Source organism: Toxorhynchites rutilus, chromosome 1 (assembly GCF_029784135.1).
Source record: "Toxorhynchites rutilus septentrionalis strain SRP chromosome 1, ASM2978413v1, whole genome shotgun sequence".
Lineage (NCBI taxonomy): Eukaryota > Metazoa > Arthropoda > Insecta > Diptera > Culicidae > Toxorhynchites > Toxorhynchites rutilus.
The window spans coordinates 141,319,261-141,344,135 of NC_073744.1; the positions used below are offsets into that span (position 1 = coordinate 141,319,261).

The 24,875-nt window shown below is 37.8% G+C and overlaps 1 protein-coding gene and 1 pseudogene across 9 annotated transcripts in view; both read right to left on the reverse strand.

The window, feature by feature from the left end:
* LOC129773549 (transmembrane protein 47) overlaps window positions 1-24,875 on the reverse strand; it is a 125,193-nt gene that overhangs the window by 50,718 nt on the left and 49,600 nt on the right. For 3 of the 9 annotated variants that reach the window (XM_055777526.1, XM_055777433.1, XM_055777388.1), the window contains exon 2: window positions 8,809-9,103. The exons of 4 other annotated variants lie outside the window; for them this stretch is intronic. The gene's annotated coding sequence lies outside the window, so the exon portion shown is untranslated. The remainder of the gene's footprint in view (window positions 1-8,808; window positions 9,104-24,875) is intronic. 2 more of the 9 variants (XM_055777571.1, XM_055777475.1) reach the window with 2 other exon arrangements.
* LOC129763833 (U4 spliceosomal RNA) lies at window positions 11,011-11,186 on the reverse strand (annotated as a pseudogene).

Here is a 24,875-nt window from a genome sequence, read left to right on the forward strand (position 1 = left end):
TCTCTATCTATAAAGATAAGAAAGTTAGATTTTTCATTTCATCGACAATTTTGGTCACCCTATATTTGATAACATAAAAATGGCCGCTTTATCATATGTAACAACTTTGTCGAAGACAGTTTTTGTCTAAACAATAAATATCTCCAACAAAGTTGTTTTTAGCGTCTTCTATCTGAGTTGCATTAGGGTAACTATGAAAAAACGGGGTTTTTTACTCTAACTTTTATATTTAAAATTCTACATCAAAATGGTCTTCATACGATTTTTAGAGCTTATCAATACCAACATTTTGCGATGCAGAACATGTCAATATTTTAATCCTGCTCAAAGTTATTGATGGATTTTTATCTAAAAACTCATGAATTCAATTTTAGTTTACTCAAACACAAAAAATAACATAGTTTCGAAAATCCCATATTATATAGAGTGAAATTGTGAGTTCTTTCAAATTCCGCCAACAAACATTTCTTATGTTTGCCCCAGAAAGAATGACAAACAAATGAAAAGAGCGTGTTTTTTGGGAAGAAATATCAATAACATTGAGTAAAGTTGAGATATTGACAAGTTCTGCATCGAAAAATGTTTGTATTAGTAAGTTCTAAAAGTCTTTCGAAGACAGTTTGCTTGTAAAATTTGAAATATAAAAGCAAAACTACAGTTTTTTTCATGGCGACCCTAACGTAACTTAGAAAAAAGGCGCTACATCGGTTATTTCAAGAGATAGAGAAAAACTTTGTTCTACAAAGATGTCTCAAATAATTGGAGCTACTACATTGTCGAACTATGTTTACCTCTATCTATAAAAGATAAGAATGTTAGATTTTTCATTTCATCGACAATTTTGGTCACCCTATTTTTGACAACATAAAAACGAGCGCTCTATCATGAGTAACAACTTTGTCTAAGACAGTTTTTGTCTAGAGAATAACTGTCAAGCTCTAAATGCTAATTTCCACTTTAATGCATCTCCTGGACCATTGTGCAATGGAAATGAACAAAGAGAAAATTTGGTACATTTACTATGGAGTCGGAGTCGGAGTCGGAAGGAATTTTATTGTTTTAAGAGTCGTAGTCGAAGTCGAAACATTTTTACGGATTCCGACTCCGACTTCTAGGTCAATGACCTAATAAAATCAAAATATTTAGCTCATCAAACAAAATTTTATTTCATGATCTTATTAATTTCCTATTCACGTCCAAATCGGTTCACTGCTCTCTAATTTCTTTATTAGCGACAAGACAACGGTTAGCGTGACTGCCAAAATGCTCAAGAAGAGCATTGTGGATATGGTCGTGAAAAACAGCATCTGCTAACCTTCCAGCCAACCAGTCTTCTGGGCTTTAAACGGGGAAATGGCAAGAATAGTTGGAATTTTGAATTTAATGTTGCATGGTGATTGAAGAAGCAAACACTCAAAAAGTGGACTTGCGCAAATCCGCTAAGAATCGATTTGAATTCGTTGGAACTAATTTGATATCGTAGTGGATGAAGTCGCAGATATGTTCAAGATCTTCCACATGCGTTACGCCGTTCACATACTCCAGTTGAGATTCGGGACGGACTGAATTATCGTTCTGATACTACCTTTATTGGTAAATTGGTTACTAGAACCGTTTTCGGGGTTGCAATGTATAAAAGAAGAGCTGGGAAAAAGGCAATTTAAGATCAAGCCACTCGCAAGAGGAGTTAAGGGTGTGTCACATCAAATTGCATCACGGATAAAACGCTGTAGAAATTTAATTTTTAGGAATTATATCTTCAGCTTTCGCTTATTATCAGATAAGAGTGTATAGATCACGTTGGCCATGCTTCACTGTCAATTTTTCGTAAATTTGGAAAAATGTCGTCGAACGAAAAAGAGCGTCGTGAATTAATCCTGCGCACTAATTTCGAGAATCCGGAGTTGTCACATCGGGACATCGGTAAGATGCTCGATGGAGATGGAATCGTCCAATCCACGGTCAGCAGAGTACTAAAACGATACTTCGAGAACCTAACCATCGACCGGAAGGTGAAGAACGGCAAAAATGGATGCTCCGTCAGTGAAAAAGATCACAAGCGCGTAGTTAAGCAGTTTAGACGTGATCCGAGAAGTTCGGTCCGGGATGTCGCCAATAAGCTGAGTTCATTCGTCAAGTTCAAGTGTCAAGTTCATTCGTCCAGCGGACCAAGCAGCGGGAGGGCCTGCGTACATACAAGGTTCAGAAGGCTCCTAACCGCGACGAAAGGCAAAACATGGTGGGAAGACGCGAGCCCGGAAGCTGTACACCGAAATGCTGACGAAGCCGCATTGCCTAGTAATGGACGACGAAACCTACGTCAAAGCGGACTTTCGTCAGCTGCCGGGCCTGTTGTTCTTCTCCGCAGAGGACAAATTCAGCGTTCCGGAGGAGATTCGCAAGCAGAAACTATCCAAGTTTGCCAAAAAGTACATGGTGTGGCAAGCGATCTGCTCTTGCGGAAAGCGGAGCGCCCCTTTCGTGATGACCGGCACGGTGAACGGGCAGGTTTACCTTAAGGAGTGCCTACAGAAGCGCTTACTACCACTATTGAAGCAGCACGAGGGCCCGACCATCTTCTGGCCGGATCTCGCTTCGTGCCACTATTCAAAGGACGTGTTGGAGTGTTACGAAGCCAACGGGGTCACCTTCGTGCCAAAGGAAATGAACCCGCCCAACGCGCCGGAGCTTCGCCCAATAGAGAAATATTGGGCGATTATGAAGCAGGCCCTCCGGAAGAACCCAAAAGTTGTCAAATCGGAGGCGGACTTCAAGAATAAATGGATTTCTGTTAAAAAAAACTACAACCTGACGTTATACAGAACCTTATGGACGGGGTAAAGAGGAAGGTGCGAGCATATGGGCTTGGGCTCGAAGTATGAATAAAAAGAAAATGCCAAAAGTTGTTTAATAGTTTTTATTTTACTGTCTAAAATTTTCAAAAGGATCGGTCTACTGGGCGAATTTCTACAGCGTTTTTTCCGTGATGCAATTTGATGTGACACACCCTTTATATCTCACGATTCAGCGACTGATGGAACTTAGAAATTTCATCAATGATCTGGATAATGAGAATAGTTCCTTAAATGGGAATCAATGGAATAAAGCGATCGATTTGGAGAAGCTCCTATTTGAACCGTTCAACCTAATAAAGACACTACAGCTTGAAGAACTGATACCTAGAAAGTTTATGTTGGTTTATGTTTATGTTTATGAAGAACTCTGATTTCTGCCTTAGTAAGATAGAATTGCCAATTGCAGATGGAGTTGTACGGTCCATGGAGAGAAGAGAAAGTACACTCCTGGCTAGCCCTATATTGTTAGCAGCAATTTATATCGGTCCAAAGAGCAGGATTAGCCAATAGAGCCAATTAACGATAGCCAAGAAAGAACTATGTGAAGCATCGGAACGGATGAAAGATTTATTGTTGACGAAGGAGGATGATGCACCTGTCGGCGATTCTTGCAGCGATAATCCTGAGTCTTCATCTTCATCAGAGAGCACAGATTTCGTTGTTTACCTGAATAATAAAAAAGCAAAACGACGTCAATTCGGAAAAGAGAATAAAGAAGGAAAACGTGCTGCTGAACATTTTTTGAAGTGAAATCCTAGCTTGTTTGCCAGATATTGAAAAATATGATTGATCGTACAAGATGACAGTACATTAAGTGATTCCAGCGTTTCCTGAGCTCATCGTAGATGTTGTACGAACCATTACTGCCATGCCGCCAACTTAAGTTAGCGTAGAAAGGCTGTTCTCTGCTTTGAAAATTGTGAAGTCAGATCTTCGAACCTCAATGAAGGACGATTTGACTGAAGCAAATCTGTTTGTTTTATTTTATTGTCTAATTAGGGAAAATCGTACGATTTTATGAAAAACCTTGTTTCAAATTGTTACATTTTTTTTGCAGGAGTCAAAGAGTCGGAGTCGGTACTAATAATTGTGGTGAGTCAGAGTCGGGAATTTTTTTCCGTCTCCACAGCTCTGCAAAAAACACTGCGAAGCCTCAGCCAAACGGAATGAAATCGACTCATTTGTTAAACGGATAGTGACGAGGGATGAAAAATGAGCACATAGGACAATATTGCGTGAAAACCATCGTGGTCAAAGTATGGTGAAGCAGCACAAACGGTGGTCAAATCAGGACTAACGGCCAAAAAGGCTCTACTGTGTATTTGGTGAAACTTGAAAGGAATAATTTATTATAAGTTACTTCCATATGGTCAAACACTAAATTTAGATCTCTGCTGTCAACAGAAATACCGTATCAAGCGAGGGATTGGCCAGAAACGTCCAGAATTGCCCTACAGAAGAGGTGTTGTATTCTATCAGGATAACGCAAGGCCACACACATTTTTAGTGACTCGCTACACCCAAACTAGCGTTGGCTGAAAACATTTCATCTTTGGCAGAAATGATGCCATTTCGTGTTCTGGAGGGTCAAATGCGCAAATAATGAGCTGTTTTAAAAGCTTAAAATGGTATGTATGTATGCGAGCAGACATCTCTTTCTGTTTTCTTTTCTCATTTCATTTGGGATTGTGCCAAAAAAAAGTCCAAGCGACGTCAATTTGTGATTGGACCAAGGCCGGCTGGAATGCAAAGTTATTTCACACGTCCACGCTATCCATATAGCTGCCAGTGCTGTTATATAGAACCGTGATAATATTACACCTCATCATAAAATGAAGTTGGGAAGTGTTTTCTAGGAGGATAAAGCAGAACATGAACGAGAACATATCTTTCTCTGTCTGGGCCATATTGGCTCTAGCATATATATATATATATATTATACAAATGATATACATATAGTGAGGAGTAGAACATTTTCTGTTATTTTTCAGCTCATTTAATGAAATAAATCTTTGAGTGTAGACACTCCGGAAGCTTGGTTGGGAAGTTTTAATGCATTCACCATATAGTCCGAACCTGGTACCGAGTGAATATTTTTTCTCGCATTGAAAAACATTCTGAGTGATAAGAAATTGGGATCAAGAGATGATTGTGAAAATCGATCACTTCAGTTTTTCCAAGGTTTCTACGAGATAGGCAATATGAAGCTACCTTTAGAATGACATCTTTTGCAACAAAACGATGCATCCCAAATCGGACAATCCTTGAATCAAGTTTTGAGTTTCCGCAAAAATACTTTTTTCCCAACCTAATATCAAAAGAGATTAACAGGCGAGTAATAGAGATATGTCGCCTCTGAGTTGCTCTTCGTTTCACTCTGTAGGCAGCCTTATGCCTTGTTGACACAGTGCGATTTTTTGATTTGATAGTGTCCAGAAAGCCACACATTAGCCACCGAAAGCCTGTACATTAAATTCAACGTTTCAAGCAGGCTTTTTGTTTTGTTAATTCGTTTATTTTTACAGGCTCAGTTACATAGGTTTAAAGAAGCCAAACTCTTAACTATATTTTTATTATTAACATGTTTTCTTAATTCTACGGTTAATAAAATAGGAAACCGATTACTCGCGGTCGACTCGAGTTTAGAAGGGTGACACATTTTCCTTAGGAAAAGGATGGGATGTAAGGAGATTGTAACAATGTTCACACTCACACCCACATTCACATTCATACTTACACATCACACTGAATTCTTAAAACTATTGTCACATCAAATATGTATCAACAATTTAACTTATTCTAATGTTAGTGAGAAGGGAACCGATAGCTCGCGAAGTACGAAAAGTAGGGGAAAATGGGGGGAAAAGGATGTAAGAACAATCACACTCGAAGATCGATATCTTTAAGGAAAACATATATTTGGGACATGTAGTCAAGGTCTAACCGAGCCAACACATCTCTCACCGGCACATTGAGCTGCCTTCCTCGGGCCCGAAGGGAGTTTTCTAAATTCGATCTGGCGACAAGATATAGCTCGCACGACCAAACAACGTGTTCGATGTCGTGGTAACCATGGCCAAAAACGGAGAAATTGCTGTCGAAACGAAACGAAATAGTAGCGCATCTAAAGAACAGCGATTGGACATGAGACGGGAGAAGGTCCGAATAAAGTCCAGACTTTTGAACCATGGTTCGAAGCTAACCATAGGAATAATCGAGTGGAACCACCGGCCCAATTCATCTTCGTTCCACCTGCGCTGCCAGTTAGCGATGGTATTTTCACGGACTAAAGAATAAAATTCATTGAAGGCGATTTGACGCTGATAAATATCGTTCAAGCAGGCTTGTCATTTTAGAAACTAAGAAATGTGAACAATGTTGTTACTTGTTCCATTCAACTAAGTCAAATGATTATGAGATTTTCAAATGATTAATTTGATTCATACTGAAACTGAAACAATGATTTTTCTGTTGCGTTCATTTGTGCCGTCGTTTTTTTTTCAATTTGGAAGTTTTTATTGACGATTGAAATTGTGCAAATGGGCTTTATTTACTATTCGTCAAAGTGTTTTGTTTCGCATGTGAAAAAACGCTCGTAACAATTCAATTAAATGTTTCGTCTGGACGTCTCGGATTATAAAACGTGGTACTTTATGGTGGTACTGTAAAAACCTTTATGCGGAACTATCACATGAAAGCTATATTACAAGGATAGAAAATAATATTAAATCTGATCCCAAGAAATTTTAAATTTTGCCAGCGATAAGATGAAATCTAATAATTTCCCATCAAGTGATTTTTTTTCGTTTTTACCCGAATGTGCAAATTCGGTCTCAATTGATAATATTACCGCTAACGAACTTCTTATCGCACTGGAGGATCTAGATTCATCTAAAGGTCCCGGGCCGGATGGTATCCCTCCAATGTTGTTGAAAAAGTTGGCATCGGCTTTCGTTAATCCTTTGTCCTTGCTTTTCAATTTATCGCTAAAAATCGCAATATTTCCTTTTGTCTGGAAAAAATCATTCCTATTACCCATTTTCAAATCTGGTAACCGTTCTGACATAAATAACTATCGTGGCATCGCCATATTATCTTGTATTCCCAAATTATTTGAATCAATTGTCAATACTAAAATGTTCAATCAGTTAAAACATTATATTTCACCGAATCAACATGGTTTTTTTAAAGGAAGATCCACTGCCACAAATCTGTTAGAATTTGTATCCTATTCGCTTGCGGTAATGGATAGAGGCAACGTTGTGGAGACTCTTTATACAGACTTCAGCAAGGCTTTCGATAGAGTAGATATTCCAATGCTTATTTTCAAGCTCCAACGTATAGGAGTAACTGGAACTCTATTGAAGTGGGTAGAATTTTACCTCACCAACAGTTTGTTCGCTTTAGAGGAAAAATCTCTAGTCCAGTGAATGTCACATCCGGAGTTCCACAAGGTTCTCACTTAGGCCCTTTACTTTTCATCATATTCGTAAATGATGTGTCACTAGTATTAACTAACCTCAATATTCTGATATATGCTGATGATATGAAATTGTACATGGAAGTAACCAAATGTAATAATTTTGTGATTTTTTAACAAGTAGATGTTTTCTTCGAATGGTGCGTGAAAAGTCTTTTAGATATTAATGTAAAAAAATGTAATATTATATTGTATACTCGAAAACATGAAACTTATGACTTCATATGTTCTCTAGGATTTGAAACTGTAGAGAGATGCGTCAAATTTAGAGATTTAATTATAATTCTTGATTCGAAACTCACTTTTGGCGAACATTACAATACAATGATCAATAAAGCAAATAGTATGCTCGGTTTCATAAAAAGATTTAGTTACAATTTCAGTGATCCATACACAATAAAAACATTGTATATAAGTTTTGTAAGATCTATTCTAGAATATTGCAGTGTTGTATGAGCACCCTATCAAGAACTGCACTCCAATCGAATAGAATCAGTACAAAAACAATTTTTATTGTTCGCCCTGAGATAGCTAGGCTGGACAACATCTCCCCTTCCCCCATATGAAGCCCGTTGTATGTTAATAAATATTGAAAAAGCAGAGAAAATGCCACAATTTCATGTTTAACTGACTTAGTTTCACACAGGATTAGTTCTGAAGACTTACTTGAAAATCTAAATGTTTATGCACCAACACGAGCCTTGCGAGCACGAAATTTGTTCAAACCAACTTCATTTCGAACTTTATATGCTATGAATGGTCCACTTAGTAGAATGATGAGAACGTACAATAAGTACAGTAATGTAATTGATGTGACAATGACGAAGAAATTATTGAAAAAGTCATTGTCTAAAAGATCATTGTATTCGTGAATTACAGTTTTGTCATATATGTTTGCTGCGTTGCATTTCGTAATTCATTATTAATACAAAATACATGATACCTCTAATAATACATTTTCATAAATATAGCTATAAATTATTCATTAAGTATATTGTAATTGTAATGTAATATATGTAATTGTTGTCTACTATAGTTTGACGAAAAAAAGAAATTGACTTAATAATTTCATATCCAATGCTGGAATAGGACAATTTACTAATTATTTTCATAGCAGAAAAAGCAACTCAAGCAATTCGGCTCCAATACTTTTCCCAACTTTATCCTCGAAATGCTCAATCGTACTTTTTGGACACGGTTCCGCACACTGTTCTCTCGGTGAACAAACCCAAGCAAAATTAACACACCAACACACCATTAAGAACGTTTGTTCAAGAGCGAACGGTGGGCCAAATGGAAAAACAAACAAAAAGATTCGTCACGACGACGTGAACTATTTCAATTATGCTGATTTTCCTCTTTTCTTTTTTGGTTCGAAAGTTTTTTCACTTGACGAAACTAGTGTAATTATTGTTAGTGAGTGTGTTTCGTCCCTAAACCAGACAGTCCTTCGAGCAAAAACAATAAGATTACCTATTTTTGTGCGAAATATGTTTGCGTATATGTATGTGTGTGTTTGTTTTTGCGTCGTTTCTTCCAGCGCACCACAATCAATTAGAAGCGCACTCTGCTGTCGGATTAGTGCAAGCAGCAAATTTTCACTTTTCGCTTTTTTCTGGGTCCTCCGCGTCGTACGACCGTCGTTTGCGGTACGACACAAACCAGCTGCATCCAATAGGTGTTCGCCGCTATATTTTGCTGCACCTTGCCTGTCGCCGTTGCCACTCCACTCCACTCCAAACACACCTGTTTCCGGTTCTAGCAGCTTCTTCGGATTGGAAGCGGAAAGCGGGTAATTAGTTTTGTTTTGTTGGGTTAGTCGGTGAATACATGCGAAGAAAAAAAAGAAAGAAAACAAATCGAATCAATAGGAGGTAAATTGATATGTCGGCGCTGCCGTTGACGATAATGATCATGGGACCATATGGAACGCGCGCTATGAAAATTGGAACCCGTACGAAATCGGTGTGCTGCTAGAGAAATAAGACGATACATTATTTACTGAACATTAATTCATGAATTTTTGTTTACTTCAATTTCAAGGGAAACTTACGAACGTAATTTCTCCACAAATCCACCTTGAATGTGGCATCCAATCCGGCATTCCTCTCGTTGGATATGCGCACTTACCCCAGATCCAGAGATCTCGGTCAGAAGAATAAACATTCGAGTTAAACGCGGCTAGGTGCTCCTGAAATGCAAACATACACCGCAAGTACGTAACGCTCAAAACCAATCGACCGATCGGAGCGAGTGGTACTCCTGGTGCACAAAAATGCACCAAATCTTCCGGCTCCCCAGCGTACACTCTTCCTTCCAAGCACTCGTTCGAATCTAAACCGTTCAACATCCAGATCCAGATCTCTTGTCCAGTTGCCTAACCAGAGTGAGACTTGGCCCTATTCAGTGGCTTTGGAACCGATTGGGCGGTTTGCTGGTGGTTATATAGCTTTGACCCATGCACGGATCAATGAGATGAGAAACCAGAGGGGGGGGGACCCTGGATAGGAATGGTCTTTATCCTATAACCACCACCCCAACCTAATCTACACCGAGGAAGAAGATAAAACACCTTCACCATAAAATGCTGGGTGTGCTCTGGCTGGATGAAGGTGCGTTTCAGAGAGCAGTCGGCTGTGTAAAAAGAGGGGCGGGGGAGTGAGGTCGCCACAAGGAAGGAAATGATTCAACAGTTCACAGGTCACTATTTTGCCGTGTGCCTCTGAAAAACATGGATTTTATTAGTGCCTTCGTTGTGTGGTGTGGAGTGTTTGAATCAATGAAGGATGATTTATTCACCCAAGGGGGTGGAAGCGAGATAAATATTTCGTGACCACAGCGACCGCAGCGGTTTCACCGGACCTGTCCCATAGGAAGTGGAGATTTAGTGCGAGGAAATTGTGGGACTCGTTTTTTATGTTGGATCGGAGTGGCGAAAATGGGAGAGAGGGAACAGTTCAGTTCATCCTGGTGTTTTGCACACATCTGGGATTAGGTCGCTATAGCTGGTCTCAATCACAGTGTGATCGAGCCGCTCAATATTTGATTGGTTGATTGTTGATTTTTGGTGATTGATTTCAGCTGGAGTCGTATTTTTTTTGCTCAATCACATTTTACATTTTGCGCTCTGAACATTTGTTTCTATAGATATTCTATCAAGTACCGTGTATTTGTAAACAAAAAGAGCCCTTCAAATCTATAATTTACGGTATTTAGCAGCGATGGTATTGATTGAGTTTTTCTATATGACCCTCATGTATGTTTGGTATATGAAAGAATTATGTTTCCTATTCCATCTGTAGCTGAAGCATTTCTCACCAACTCGACTATGAAACTGGCAGCAGCGTTGAAAAATTCATTCAAACGATATGAATGTGGATATATCAGCTGATTAAGCATCGTTGCAAACTCGATTCATCCAAAATAAGTCTAGACCAGGGATTTTCAAAGTGGTTCATATCTCCCAAGAAAATATGTCCTATAAGAGAGTGACCTTTGCGAAATTGTCTTAATTTTTATTGAAAAATTGGTCATTTCAAAACAATTTTCACTAAATACTTGGCTTCAAATCGTCTAACATAACTAAATGAACATATTAAAGAAAAAACTCTAATAACTCTTTTGCACTGTTTGCTAACCAATATAACTCAAAATTGGTAACTTTCGTCTTTGTCGTTGCAAATTTTTCTGAAATTTAATAAAAAAAACTACGGATAGGTTATACCTATGGTATAACCGCAAGGTTGACGTAGGACTGCCGTTGGCTTAGTAATCAATTGTATTTCTTCAATTAGCAATAATCTCACCTCGGATGTTCCTCATTGGGTACGACATCGCCGCTGCGCAGAGCTATCTTTTGTGTGCATTAATTAAATTATTTATTAAACTAGTGAATGAATGAAACTATTTACGAAGTCAATTGCAAACAAATCCCAATTTAAGTCTATTCATGCATTATGGTAGCAGTTATCGCAGCAAATAATTATCAGCATTTTGCCTTTTGCGGTATGCGTAGAAGTTCAGTGAGCTGGCGACATGGAGAGATATCTTCCAATGCAGTCTAAAATAGTCGAGTCAAAGCGTTGCATTTGTACCCGCTTTTGTAGACCGTGTTAGAAAACGAATTCCGGAGTGTAAAAATACATGGGGGTATAATGCCGATGTCCTCAAGCTCCATTGTTTTGAAATCTGTGTTAGGGAAATATTCCGATTTCCAGAAACGCAAGCGAGTACAACAGTACCCGCAGCTCACATCTATTTTGCAATGCCGATTTCTCCAGGATTCATGATTTTGAAGTATGCGTTAGGGAAATATAAGGTGCACCCGTGGCCGAGTGGTTAGCGTCTCACATTGTCATGCCGGGTGTTCGGGTTCGATTCCCGTTCTGGCCGGAGGATTTTTCGTCAAAGAAATTTCCTTCGACTTGCACTGTGGTCACGCGTATTCAAGAGCTTGCCCCTCGGAATACATTCAAGGCGTGTTATTTGGCTTAAGAAATCTCAAATAAGTATTAATAAATGACGCTAATTAATGCATACGTTGAACGGCAAAAGTTCCACAGGGAACGTTAACGCCATTCAAGAAGAAGAAGGGAAATATTCCGATTTCCAGAAACGCAAGCGAGTACAAAATTACCCGCAGCTCACATCTATTTTGCAATGCCGATTTCCTCAGGACCATGGTTTTGAAGTCTGTGTTAGGGAAACATTCCAATTTCCAGAAACGCAAGCGAGTACAAAATAACCCGCAGCTCGCATCTATTTTGCAATGTCGATTTCCCCAGGCTCCATGGTCTTGAAGTCCGTGTTAGGGAATCATCCATCCATTTCAGCGATCGTACCTCAATCGTTGCGCAATCATAACTAAGTGGATTTCCGAGCGGCACTCGCTTATATACCGATTGGTGTGATTTCAAGAGCCTGTTTTGAAAGAAATATAAGGGCTATTGAAACAAGTTTTTGGATCAAAAGGTAACAAGCATATAACGCGTAGACATTTTATCTTTCGAATGAAGTATTTTGTCATACCATTTCCTTCAGTTGTTTAGGAGCTATTAACGCCAAAATCTCGTTCTCCGGCGTAACGCTTTCGTATTTGAAACTTTGAACTTACACCCCAGTATAGAAATGAAAGACGTAGTCCTATGTCAGTATAAAAGGTGAGTCTAAAACTTGTCCGAATTGTTGACGTAGAACTACGAAACACATTAATTCAATTCGCTCACTTATTACTTCGGCTTTTTATTTGAGAAAGGAAAAAAAATTCAAAATTAACTCTTTAGTAGAATATTTTGCTGGCCTCGAAAGTGGGTCAAGTGGGACGCATTGGAGGCCTAAGTTAAGCGAAGAATTTTTAACATAAATACGAGAAGCTCGGCATTCTCCAGTTTTCTTCTTTCTTTTTCGACAAATGTTACGACAAAAACAGCTTCAACAAAGCTATCCGTACATAAATAACAATCAATGGCAATGTTTCCAATGATCATCAATTGAAATCATTTGAAAACGCATGTCAAATGAACCCCATTGAATTGATATGCAAATAAATTTTTCAGGAAAAACTAACCGAAGACTATGTATATGTATGTATAACTATGTCTGACCCGACACTCATTTTCTTGTGTTTAACGCTGCTACAAGGGGCTGTCCACATACCACGTGGAAAACTTTAGGGGAGGTAGGGGTTACGAAAATGTCCACGCTTGTCCACGGTGAGGGGGTAGGGGGTTTTGATAATGTTCACGTGGACACGTTAAGTATTTTTTAAAGTAAAACATTCATGTTAATAGTCAAAATTGAATGAGATCTGTTTTGTATTTACACGACTTTTGAACTTCACGCCCGCCCTGAGTACTCAGTATTCATCAATGAAAAGACTGAACTGCACATGAACTAGGATCCATCAATTTATTCCAATCGGTAATAGAGGGCCATTAAATCCGTCAGGATAAAGACACCCAATAACACACTACAATTGGATTTTTTGTAGTATTAAAAATCACGACTTAAGTGCGGGTTGAATTCAGCTTTTGCTCTTGATGACAAAACTGTTTGTTTTTTTTCGAGAACTCTCAAGGATTTCTGAACATTGAAACGAACAACGAATTCTTCCATGAGTGTACGGGGCGTATCTCTGGAGATCTATTTCTTGCAATGATGTTGTTCTTCATTGATGTCTGGTAATTTTTGTAATACGCTTTTGAGTTGTCTGGAAAGTTCATGCTGCTACTGCTGAATAATTAAAAGAAAAGATTAATTGAACACACATGAATTAGTAGATTCGCTACAGATGTCGAAAATCACCGTTCATGAGGAACGAAATATCGCGAAAAACGCTACAATGCATGGACTACATATTAACCCATATTACGGAACCCGATCGGATTTGACATATCGCAATCCGAACGTAATAAACTTTTGCATTCTGTATTTCAAGGTTGCAACATTTGCACAATCCGATAGGATTTGACTCGATCAGAGGGGGACAGAGACACGAATTTCGGTCGTTTCTTCGAGTAAAAGTAAAACAAAGAATATTCGTACCATCCATGATATCACTATTTGTTTATCTATCTTTCAACAATAAAACAATAATTGAAAGGAAAAAAAATATATCCATAATTAGAAGCTGCTCAAATGAGGGGGTTCAAAAAAAAGTTGTGCCATGGCGTACACGATTCCAGCCCTTCTGGTTATCTGAAACAAACAAATCGAACAGATTTTGAATCAGTTAAGATGCCACTATCGCATGAACCTCGGACAAGTCAAAAACGTGTTTTTTGACAAAATGGCGGAAATTTGAAAAAAAAAAAATTTGTTTGAAACATTTTGTTTCAAGTTTCTTGATTTTTTTAAAATAGTAAAGTTACGAAATTATGATTGTTTATAGGTTCATGCGATAGAGAGATGCATACAGATTGTATTCATATAAATATAGATCGGATAAGTAGAATTTGAGATATCGTGTGAGCCAGATTGAAAAAAAACATGTTTTGAGAAAAACGCGTTTGAAGTTAATTCTTATGGCCGTACTAGATAAGATATCGCATCACTAAAATGGCTATAACTTGGTAAATAGAAATAGAAATAGAAATATGAAAAAAAAAAGATTTTTTTTCAATTTTAATTCAAAAAAAGAAATTTTTTTTTAGCGGATTCTGAAGGGCAAATCATTCACCACAATGTTGAGTTAAAAAGAATCTTAGCAAGTGAATGGAATCCCGAAGCAGGTTTTCGCTTGAAGAAAGTTATGGCTGGGTCTGGTAGGACTGGAAGAAAATCTGTATCATGAGCTTCTACCAAGCAACTAGTATCGATGAATTCCAACAAGTACTGCTAGCAGCTAAACGTATTAAAATCAACGATCCAGAACGCTTCTAGGGCACTTCTAAAGCTCCACCCGCCTTACTCAACAGATATTGCATCTTCAGATTATTAACTGTTAAGATTCTTGTAAAAACTTCAACTTACTGCATAGCATAAGTTCTGAGAGGATGGAATTCTCAAGTTGCATCAAGGATGCTGAAATATTCAGGAAAAAACGAAAAGATGTATGTCTACAAAAATATGCTTTTGGTTTTTTCCTTAGAATCGGCACGAATTTTTCAGGACAATATTTAGCATGATTTAACAATTGAGGGTTGTAGGTCAATGGAATCATCGATCACGATGATACTGCAGATATTTTGTTGACGTGGAACTACGTCTATCCGGAGTATATGGGGGGAAATGAAAACCTAAACACTTGATTTTCGATTTTTTCGTTTGAAAATTCTTCCCTTCACCTTTTTTGGTAGTCCTAGGCATCATACCAAACGTATAAGGACGGTCATCAAATTTACTTGTAACGAAGAACACAATGCATGAATTGATCTTACATGGCAACTGTTCAATCTTCTTACTAACAAAGTTGAATTCAATTGAAATCGAAAATTGTTTTATTCAATCGATAATTTTATCAATACAACACAAATGCTCACTAAGACAATGGTAGTCCCACGTCAACCTTGCGGTTATATCATATATATAAGCCACCCATTTTTTTACTAGGTTCATTATAGCCATCAGGCACTACCGAACCTGTAAAAGCAAAAGTCATTGATGTTTAGACGAGAAAATTCTGTTTACAAACAAAGTGCTTGATTTCATTGTCTGATTTTTTAAAAACTCAAACAGCCAGCCAGCTGTAATAAAAAAATGAGTGGGTTATATCTATGATATAACCGCAAGGTTCACGTGGAACTACCTTAGCTTAGCAATCATTCGTTTGTATTGATTAAATTCTTGATTGAATGAAACAGTTTCCAAATTCAATTGAGTTCAATATATTTGCTCTGTGAGTGAAAAAAAATGAACAAATGCCGTGTAAAGTCAATTCATTTATTGTGATTGATTGTTCTTCGTTACAAGTAAATTTAATGACGGACCTTTTACGTTTGGTATGATGACTAGAACAAAATATATGTACGGAAGAATTATCAAACTTTGATGAACCAGCCTAAGGCTGAAAATCTTTCCAATAAAGACAAAAAAAAATTATCAAACGATTATTTTATTTTACATTTCCCTCTGAAGTTTACCTCCCAAAAGTGTACATACTTCTCGAATCTCGAATTTGCTTGAAACTAGGAAGTTCATTCGCTTCTAGTGGCTGCACGATTTTCCCAGCTTCCTAAGTTTAGAAGATCATGTTAGGACAGACATATTCCACTCTGCACAAAGGCAAGCGAGGACAAAAGTACTCGCAGTTTGCATTTATTTGCAGAGCCGATTTCCTCAGAAACCTCGGTTTTGAAGTCTGTGTTAGGGAAACACATTTCAATCGGAACAAAAATACTCCCGATTTGTATGAATTCGCAATGCCGATTTCCCCACGCTTCATGGATTTGAAGTCTGTGTTAGGGAAACACATTCCAGTCGGAACAAAAATACCCCCGACTTGCATGAATTTGAAATACCGATTTCTCCAGGCACCTTGGTTTAGAAATCTCTATTAGGGAACACATATCGGTGGGAACAAAAGCTCCCCCTACTTTCGTGTGTTCTTTTTCTTCTTTTTGGCTTTAAGAGGGTTTAAACTTTTCAGTTCACTCGCCTCTAGGCTCTTTCGTGTGTTTGCAATGCCGATTTCGCTGCTTGGTTTTAAAGTCTGTGTTAGGGAACATTTTTCGATGAGAACAAAAGTCCCCCTACTTTCATTTATTTGCAATGCCGATTTCCCCAAGGCTGCTTGGTTTTGATGGCTGTGTTAGAGAAAACCGTAAATCGGGCCAATCAAAACGATGCAGTTAGGGCGTTTAGATAACGCCTAATATTTTACAGTTATTCAATTGTGTATCTAATGAAAAACAACATTTTGTTAGTTGCGATAGATGCGTAGAAATATTCCCTATCAAGTGATGCAAACATCTCTCCTATCCAGTACGAAATGTTCGAGCTATAAGCATTCGAAATCTTTCATTTTTTCCTGCATGTTCTGTGTTTAGGTTTTCATTTTACCCTCCATATATTCCGGTTAGACGTAGTCCCACGTCAAAATACTCGAGAATAAGTTTACAATCGATATTTTAAAATGGATATGGAGATAAAATAAATGGAATTCGGAAGAAAATAATGAACTCCCGGACAATGTTCAAAAGAATTGAAGATTTCAAGACAAATTGTTACCATTGGAAAGGCTATAATTTTTATCAATAAAAATATGGAATAGAAAATAGAAACAAACTTGAAATGAAATTTAAGCGAAAAAAATAGAATATCTTAGTTTTTTTCTCAAAACCGGATTGTTATGGCGTCGTTTCAATACGATGATGTAATACTAGAGACAGCAGCGAGCGAGCATCCCTCACTCTTAACCGTAAAAAGTCTGTTGACTGCTCGCAGGCTGGATTGATATTAAAATAGAAATGATTGATTCACTTTTTCTATTATAGAGGCTTCAAACTACAAAGCTCGTTTGTTTCCAGCATTGGAAAAGGTCGATTAAAAATCAATCAATGGTCCTGGATTTGAATACACGATCGTCCACCTCCACTTTCACATGTCTATAGTCTATCATGATATAAAAAGTATAATTTCTGAAATGATGACTCCACAAGATGACTGAAGCTGCTGTTGACGACGACAGCTGATTTTTGCTGAATCGTGAAGTGTCGACATTTATCGATCCAATATTGTTTACAAGTCTTTGAATTTTGCACAACGAGTTCAATTTTTACGGCGTTCAAATGTCGAGTTTCGTAGCAAATAAGCACCACTTGCGGGATGTTTTGTTCTTCTGTTGTTTTCTGAGTGCATCGAATGCTCGTGGAAGTTTATGGTAGCCTTGCGGACAGATTTTGTAGGGAATGGTTAGGACGATTTAATAGGAGTACCGGTAAGTTTCTTCGTTTCTTTCTCAAAAAATATTGCTTTATTCTGCAAAATGGTTACAAATTTAATATTCAGAGTATTACCCATCGCTAGTCACAACTTTTTCGCATCTTTCTGGCAATTCACGGACCCAATTTTTGACTTGGAGAAGTGCTGGTCAATCAGGTCAGTTGCATCGATCGAAAAAGGTAGTAATCGGACGGGGCAAGGTCTGGAGAATACGGCGGGTAGGAGAGGACCTCCTATTTCAGCGTTTCCAAGTATGTTTTGACCGGCTTCGCGACATGCGGCCGAGCATTGTCGTGCTGCAAAATAACTTTATCGTGCCTTTGCTCGTATTGTGGCCGTTTTCCCTTCAGTGCACGGCTCAAACGCATCAATTGTCGTCGGTTTTAGCAGCTCATAGTACACTAAACCAGGCTGGTCCCACCAAATAGACAGCATAACCTTCTGGCCGTGAATATTACGATGATTTTCCGCAGCTTTTTTCTTCATATAGAAGTAATGAAGTAACACTCCCCGCAAAAACACTCTCGTTGGTACGAAATTCGACATATTCGAAGTGGCAAAAACTACAACAACTTTTTAACATATACTGAAGAAGACGCGCAGTGACAGTAGCGAACATCTGGAAATTTGATTCACTGGAATAATAATCAAGTTACGCCATCTGTTGTAAAACCGAAGAAACTTACCGGTACACCTACTAAAAATTATGAAGGCAAAAAGCGTCCGGATAGCATCCTAAATCGGAGGTAGGGATACGAAGGACTGTTTACTAAAAATGGTTGCTTTCGAGTCGTATGGTTACTGCAAAGAAAATGGCCAATCGAGTCGTATTGGGCCAAACCGTCCCAGACGGTGTACGAAAATGGTTGGCTGAAGAAGCCCTCAACAAACATCAAGTATCATGCTAAAAAAGACAGTTATTTGGCTGCCTATACGTACATGGTCCACTCTGCCTAAACCAAATGAAGCATTTTTTTAGGATTTGGTTCACAGAACAATTTCAAAATATTTCTCAATCAATTAACAGTTGTGAATCAAAGAGTGACATTCTGTTATGGAAATTAGAGCGAGAAGGGTTGGGTTGGAACTGCATAAAAATTTGGTTGCGTTCAGCACAATAGTCTCTGCCATCTATTACAGGCATGAATATGATTGCACGGCAAACATGTTGAAGCATAAACTTCCCTTTTTAAATCTTCTTAGGCAGTAATCGTTGATAAAATCGTCAAATACCAATTCATTGTCATCGCTACAGTCTAAATCGGACTCTGAAATAGTAGATTTTGCGATCATTCACACTGAAGACCAGTATTTTTCACTGATGCGTTCAGTCAGAGTGGACCAAGTTTATTTTTTAATATTCTCAGAATGTGCACATTTGACACTAACGGGTTCGAGCACATTTCAGCAAGGTACCTATTAGCTACAAGAAAACAAGTTTTGCTGGTTTGAATTCGGCGCTTGGAAATTGTTTAAATTCAATATACAAATGATTGACACTTGGTCCACTCTGTCTGTACATGATAAAGATCTGCATACTATGAGTGGTTTTCGTTGGTCAAGCATAACAATTTCACCCGTTATTCCTGCTGTATGCGTGACTTTCCGAATTTGATAAATGTGGTATGTAACTTACATAATGCTTAACCAAATGTAATAATAAACTCGAAATTTTCAATTTTGCAACTTGGTTCCCTCTGACTTAACATCGACTATATGTTCATTGTTGATCCAATAGCCGTGCGACGACGAAGGGGTTCAGCAGATTGATTGAAGTCGAAAAATCCATAAAATTCAATCGCGCTGGTCATGTAAGACTTAGTTCGCAAAACGATGAAGAAAACCGCGTGAGCGAAGGTATCTCTCAGGGCCATAGATGTTGAGCTCCGGAAGGATACCAGGGCAAACTTTTTCTTTTTCTTTTTCTTCTTCTTTGCTTTGCTTTGCTTTTTTCCAAAACGTGGGAAATGATGGCGGGTCTCCTAGGGAAGATTTTTTGGATCGTTTCATGGATCGTGAAAAGAAGAGTTTCTGTTAGAATGAAATAATGTTGCACTTTTAAGACTTGTTGTTAAGAAGTTTCTAAATCACCTCTCTTCAAACGTGTTGATCAGATGGTTGCCTCAGTCGGAAGCAACCAGCAAAGTTTCGAATAAATTTACAAGTTACTTCCTTGTAGAACGATCGACAATCAACTGGAATATTGAGTTGCTCCCTTGAGGTACTCCTGATCACCTGAAATACGAAAACTAACGAATGAGTCTTGAAGATGAACTAGGTTTCTCAGGTTTTTTGATAGATATGGTTTTATCATTCCCGTGTAGAGCAGCTTTGAGTTCTTTGTATACAACAACCTCCTGCCATAAAGCTTCCATAGTCTTAGGACATAATGAAATAAACGAATCCAGAGTCATTGAAACTAATCTCTCTCTCAACAAGGCCTTGTTGATCAGAAAAAAAAACTAATTTTGACGTAGGACTACATCTTTCATTTCTGCACAAGGGTGTAAGTTCAAATTTTTGAAAACGAGAGCGTTACGTTGGAGGTGCAAGACTATGTGCGTTAGTATCTCTTTGTCGGCTGATCGAAGTGGTATGATAATCACTTCATCCGAGAGTTATACGAGTTATATACTCGTTACTTATTGATCCAAAAACATGTTCCAATAGCTCATAAATTGCAAAATAAAGAAATCACACAAATGTATGAATATGATCAGCTGCTCGAAAATCCACTTAATCTTGATTGTTCGATGGGCCAATCTGTTCAATCTGGCCAATCCAATTTCTATTTTGCAACCGCATTGAAAGGATGTGCAGAATTTTTCACCCCAGAATGCATTTGCAGAATATGCCCGGAAGAAGCATATAACAGAGCTTGCACTTTTCAGAAATCTCACAAAATATCCATTAATTGAGAATTGACTCAGATGCAGCTCCAAACAAATGATAACAGAGAACACAAATGATGTTTTTTTTCTGAAAATTCACTCTGCTGTAACGAGATATTGAACAGTTTTGACAGCGTTTGAACAATTTTGTTGGCTCAGCAGAGCAACTCTCTAGTACACAAGCAGGAATTCTTCCGGGACCAGTAAAATAGATCACATTCTTCTGATTCCATCCAAACAAGAAGACACAGAGAATTAGCCGAATATTTTTCGCGTCATGATTCGCCAGCAAACATATTCCTGTAATATATTATGAATCTCTCTCAGTCACCAAGGTACTCCAAGAGCCTCGAATAAATTCTGCCATTGCATTCCTCGAAATTCTGCATTATGCGACCAACTAGTAAAGGCAATTCATTCAGAGTGGAAAACATTCCAGTTCCTCCTTTTGAAATTATATGGCACATTCCGTTTACACTGCCGCCGGTAATGTTCCTCGTATGGTTGGCCACCCGAGAACAGCGCGGATGCTTTTTGGTTGATTTTTATGCACCCTCACCCCATTCCCGCCACACATCCCGGAGCACCCGGAGCCATTATTCGGACGGGAGAAGATATCTTCTTTTTTCGCCATTGTATACTCTCATCGCGTTTCCCCATCTCTAATGCACTCATGCAAAAGCTCTTTATTTTTATTCGAGCAGAAATTTTCCCACCACAACAGCCGTACCCTCCGCCCGACCCAATGCCGACGCGTTGCTGCAGTCGCGTGAGAGATTGGTTCGGGACCAGGAAAAAGGAAAGCCTGGTTGTCATAAAATTGGGCCTCCGTGCGGAGCGAACAACAGCCCCGTGCCGCGGTTGGCTGCGCTTGCCCCGGTTTGAAGTACTGCCTGTTTTAAACGATCCACTGTAACTTGTTTCGAGTTTTTTAATGGTCTCTACAGTTGCTGCCGCCGCGCATTGTTAGAAACGGTTTTATGCTAAACGTAGAGTTTTTATCACCTCCCTTCGCTAGTTTTGTTTTCGGGCCCCGAAAGAACCAAGAGCCCTCGGTGTGGAGTTGGAAGAAGAGGCCATATAACGAAATTCCGAAAAAAGTATTCGTCGTTATGGACAACACTACGATGTCATGCGATGGAATGCTGTTCCAGATACCAGAGATACTGTGCATGTTTGGTCGCGTTGGCGAAACTCACAAAGTCGATGGCATAGGTCAATTTTGCACAAGAACTCTTCGGCAAACGTACACACAATGGAGCCATTATATCCGACTGTTAGTGAAGTTATTGTTTTGTCTTGGCATCTGGCTGCCGGATTTCCATTTTTCTGTGAGTCCTCGAGGCTGACAGTATTTTTGCTATCCTGCGGCGGTGTTGGGATATTGTTGGGAACATCAAAAGAAAGCTTTCGGAGGCGGCACGGAGCGATATGATGCTCGTTTTGATGAAATGGACTTTCGCACACATACCGTACATATCCACCCACCATCATTAGGTGAGCGATGCGAAAACATAGGGCGGGTAAACTTAAGTTTGCTCTCGTTTTCTTGTTCTCGGGATCAAGTGGAAGATGGAGTTACTTTCGGTCCACTCGAACTAGGTCATGACAGTATCCAGAATGTGTGTGTGGCACAACAACTCTCCTGGGTGGCACTTCCGTATGCTTCAGGACCGACGGAAGCATGCTGTAGCGTGTTGTCTGTTCCGTTCTGAGTTAGACGGAAACGAAACAAGTACGGTAACCGTGAGTGCTGGGGCTTTTCCTCAGGAAGAGTGTTTGAGCATTCAATTCTGGGCGTTTATGGCCTCAGCGATGGGGGCGTGTAGAGGGTTAATGTGGGGAAGTGTTTTGAGCGAGGAAAAGAAAATGTCGAGCAATGTCCAATGAGAATAATATGAGAAAACACTTTGAAGCTTTCCACTAACGAGGAACGAAGTTTGGCGAACTCTTCGAGTTTGTGGGATGAGTTTTCTTCCTTATTTGATTTGATTGGTTAGACATATTTGCGGTCTATTCATACAGCACTACGGAACAATATTCTTGGAAAATCATATTGCAAGGATTATTGCGAAATTTAATATTTTGACTTTGATCCACTACATTCAAGATAGGCCGTAGTTATGGTACGGCTTTTTACGGAATGCACCAACGTTTCGTAGCAGCTAATTCGGCAGTTTAAGCTGCAAATTTGACTCGACTACATTACTCGATAATTTCGTACCGAACAATACCGAACTCGTTTAACTCACTAATATAGTTTCTCAGCATTTAATTTTGTAATAAGTGAATGAATTTGTTGCTAGTTGCGGAGGCTTTTGTTCGAGCGAATTTAACTTCCCTCCAGGTAGATTGGCAATGATTACAATATGGTTTCACTCAATCGAATAGTATTTAATTTGCAAACTAATAATTTCTATCCACTTTGTGTCATCTTTGTGTCAATAGGCTAGATTTGTTTGGCGTTTGCTTCCTCTTACTTTATCATCCTCATGTATTCACCAACGATATCGATTTGTACAATACATCAATTCCAAATGCAATCGTCCTAAAAATGCAGATTTAAAAAACTTGTATTTTTGATTCCAATGAAAGTGTGTATTCCGTTTGGGTTGGAGGAAAAGTGATTTTTTCACAGCAATTGGGAATTTTTTGACTTAAGCGTAACTTTTGAGAAGGGCGTATCGATTTGAGTAAGAGAAATCTTTGATAATTTATATCTCAAAAACTATGAGTCGTACCGGAATAGTGTCTTAGAAAGAGTTATAGAGTATTGATGGTTGAATATGAAAAAAATTTACACTGAGAAAAAAAATTAGTACTGTTTTTTATTTACAAAATAAAAATTCAATTTGCAATATCCAAAATACATATTTTAATTTTTTTTAAAATTTTTTCATACAAAATAGTTTTGTATGTTAGCAGTCATTCTTAATCACAAATTATGAATCCTGATGTTATTTATAACAAAAAAGGTTATTATCAATCTCCTTCCAAATGTAGCCATTCTCGAGATATTGAAAAAAAAAATTTGTAATTTATTGTCTTTTTAATAGTAAATAGGCCCTTTAAATAGTTTGTCGTGTTATACCATTATGTTCATGAGATTTTATGAATTCGCTTATAATTTCCAACAACTTTTCCAAATACATCGTTATGGTAAAGACATATGTTTAGGAGTTACGTTACGAAACATTCGAAGACATGTGAGTTAATACAAAACGTAGCGAAACAAAAAAATCTTTTTTATCTTAATACAAACTTCAATCAATCAAAAAAATTGTTGGAAATTATAACAAAATTCATTAAATTTCAAGAACATGACGGTATAACACGACAAACATATTAAAAGAGATTATTTACTATAAAAAAGATTATAAATTAGAAATATTTTTTTAAATATATCGAGAATGGTTGCATTTAGAAGGAGATTGGTAATAATCTTTTTTGTTTTAAATCACATCAGAATTCATAATTTGTGGCTAAGAATGATTGTTAACATACAAAAATTTGAAGTTTCGAAAATTCCTAAAAAATCGATGTTCCGCAAATTTCGTCAAAGATAGTTTTACCATCTTGGGCCCATTTTTTAAATTTTCTACATGACTTCTATTTTACATGAAAAAATTGAAAAAAATATAAAAATATACATATTTTTTTGATATCACAAATTAAAATTTTATTTTGTAAATAAAAAAAGAGTACTAATTTTTCTTCTCAGTGTATATTTTTTTCAAATTAAGCCAACAATACTCTATAACTCTTTCTAACACACTATTTCGGTACGACTAATATTTTTTGAGATATAAATTATCAAAGATTTCTCTTACTCAAATCGATACGCCCTTTTCAAAAGTTACGCTTGAGTCAAAAAATAAACCATGATGATGTATTTGGAAAAGTTGTTGAAAATTATAATCAAATTCATAAAATCTCATGAACATGACAGTATAACACGACAAACATATTAAAAGGGATTATTTACTATAAAGAAGACAATAAATTAGAAATATTTTTTTAAATATTTCGAGAATGGCTACATTTAGAAGGAGATTGATAATAACCTTTTTTGTTTTAAATCACATCAGGATTCATAATTTTTGGCTAAAAATGATTGTTAACATACAAAAATTCGAAGTTTCGAAGATTCCTAAAAATTCGATGTTCCACAAAGTTCGTCAAAAATAGTCTTGGGACAATTTTTTAAATTTTCTGCATGACTTCTATTTTGTATGAAAAAATTAAAAAAAATTGTAAATAAAAAAAAAG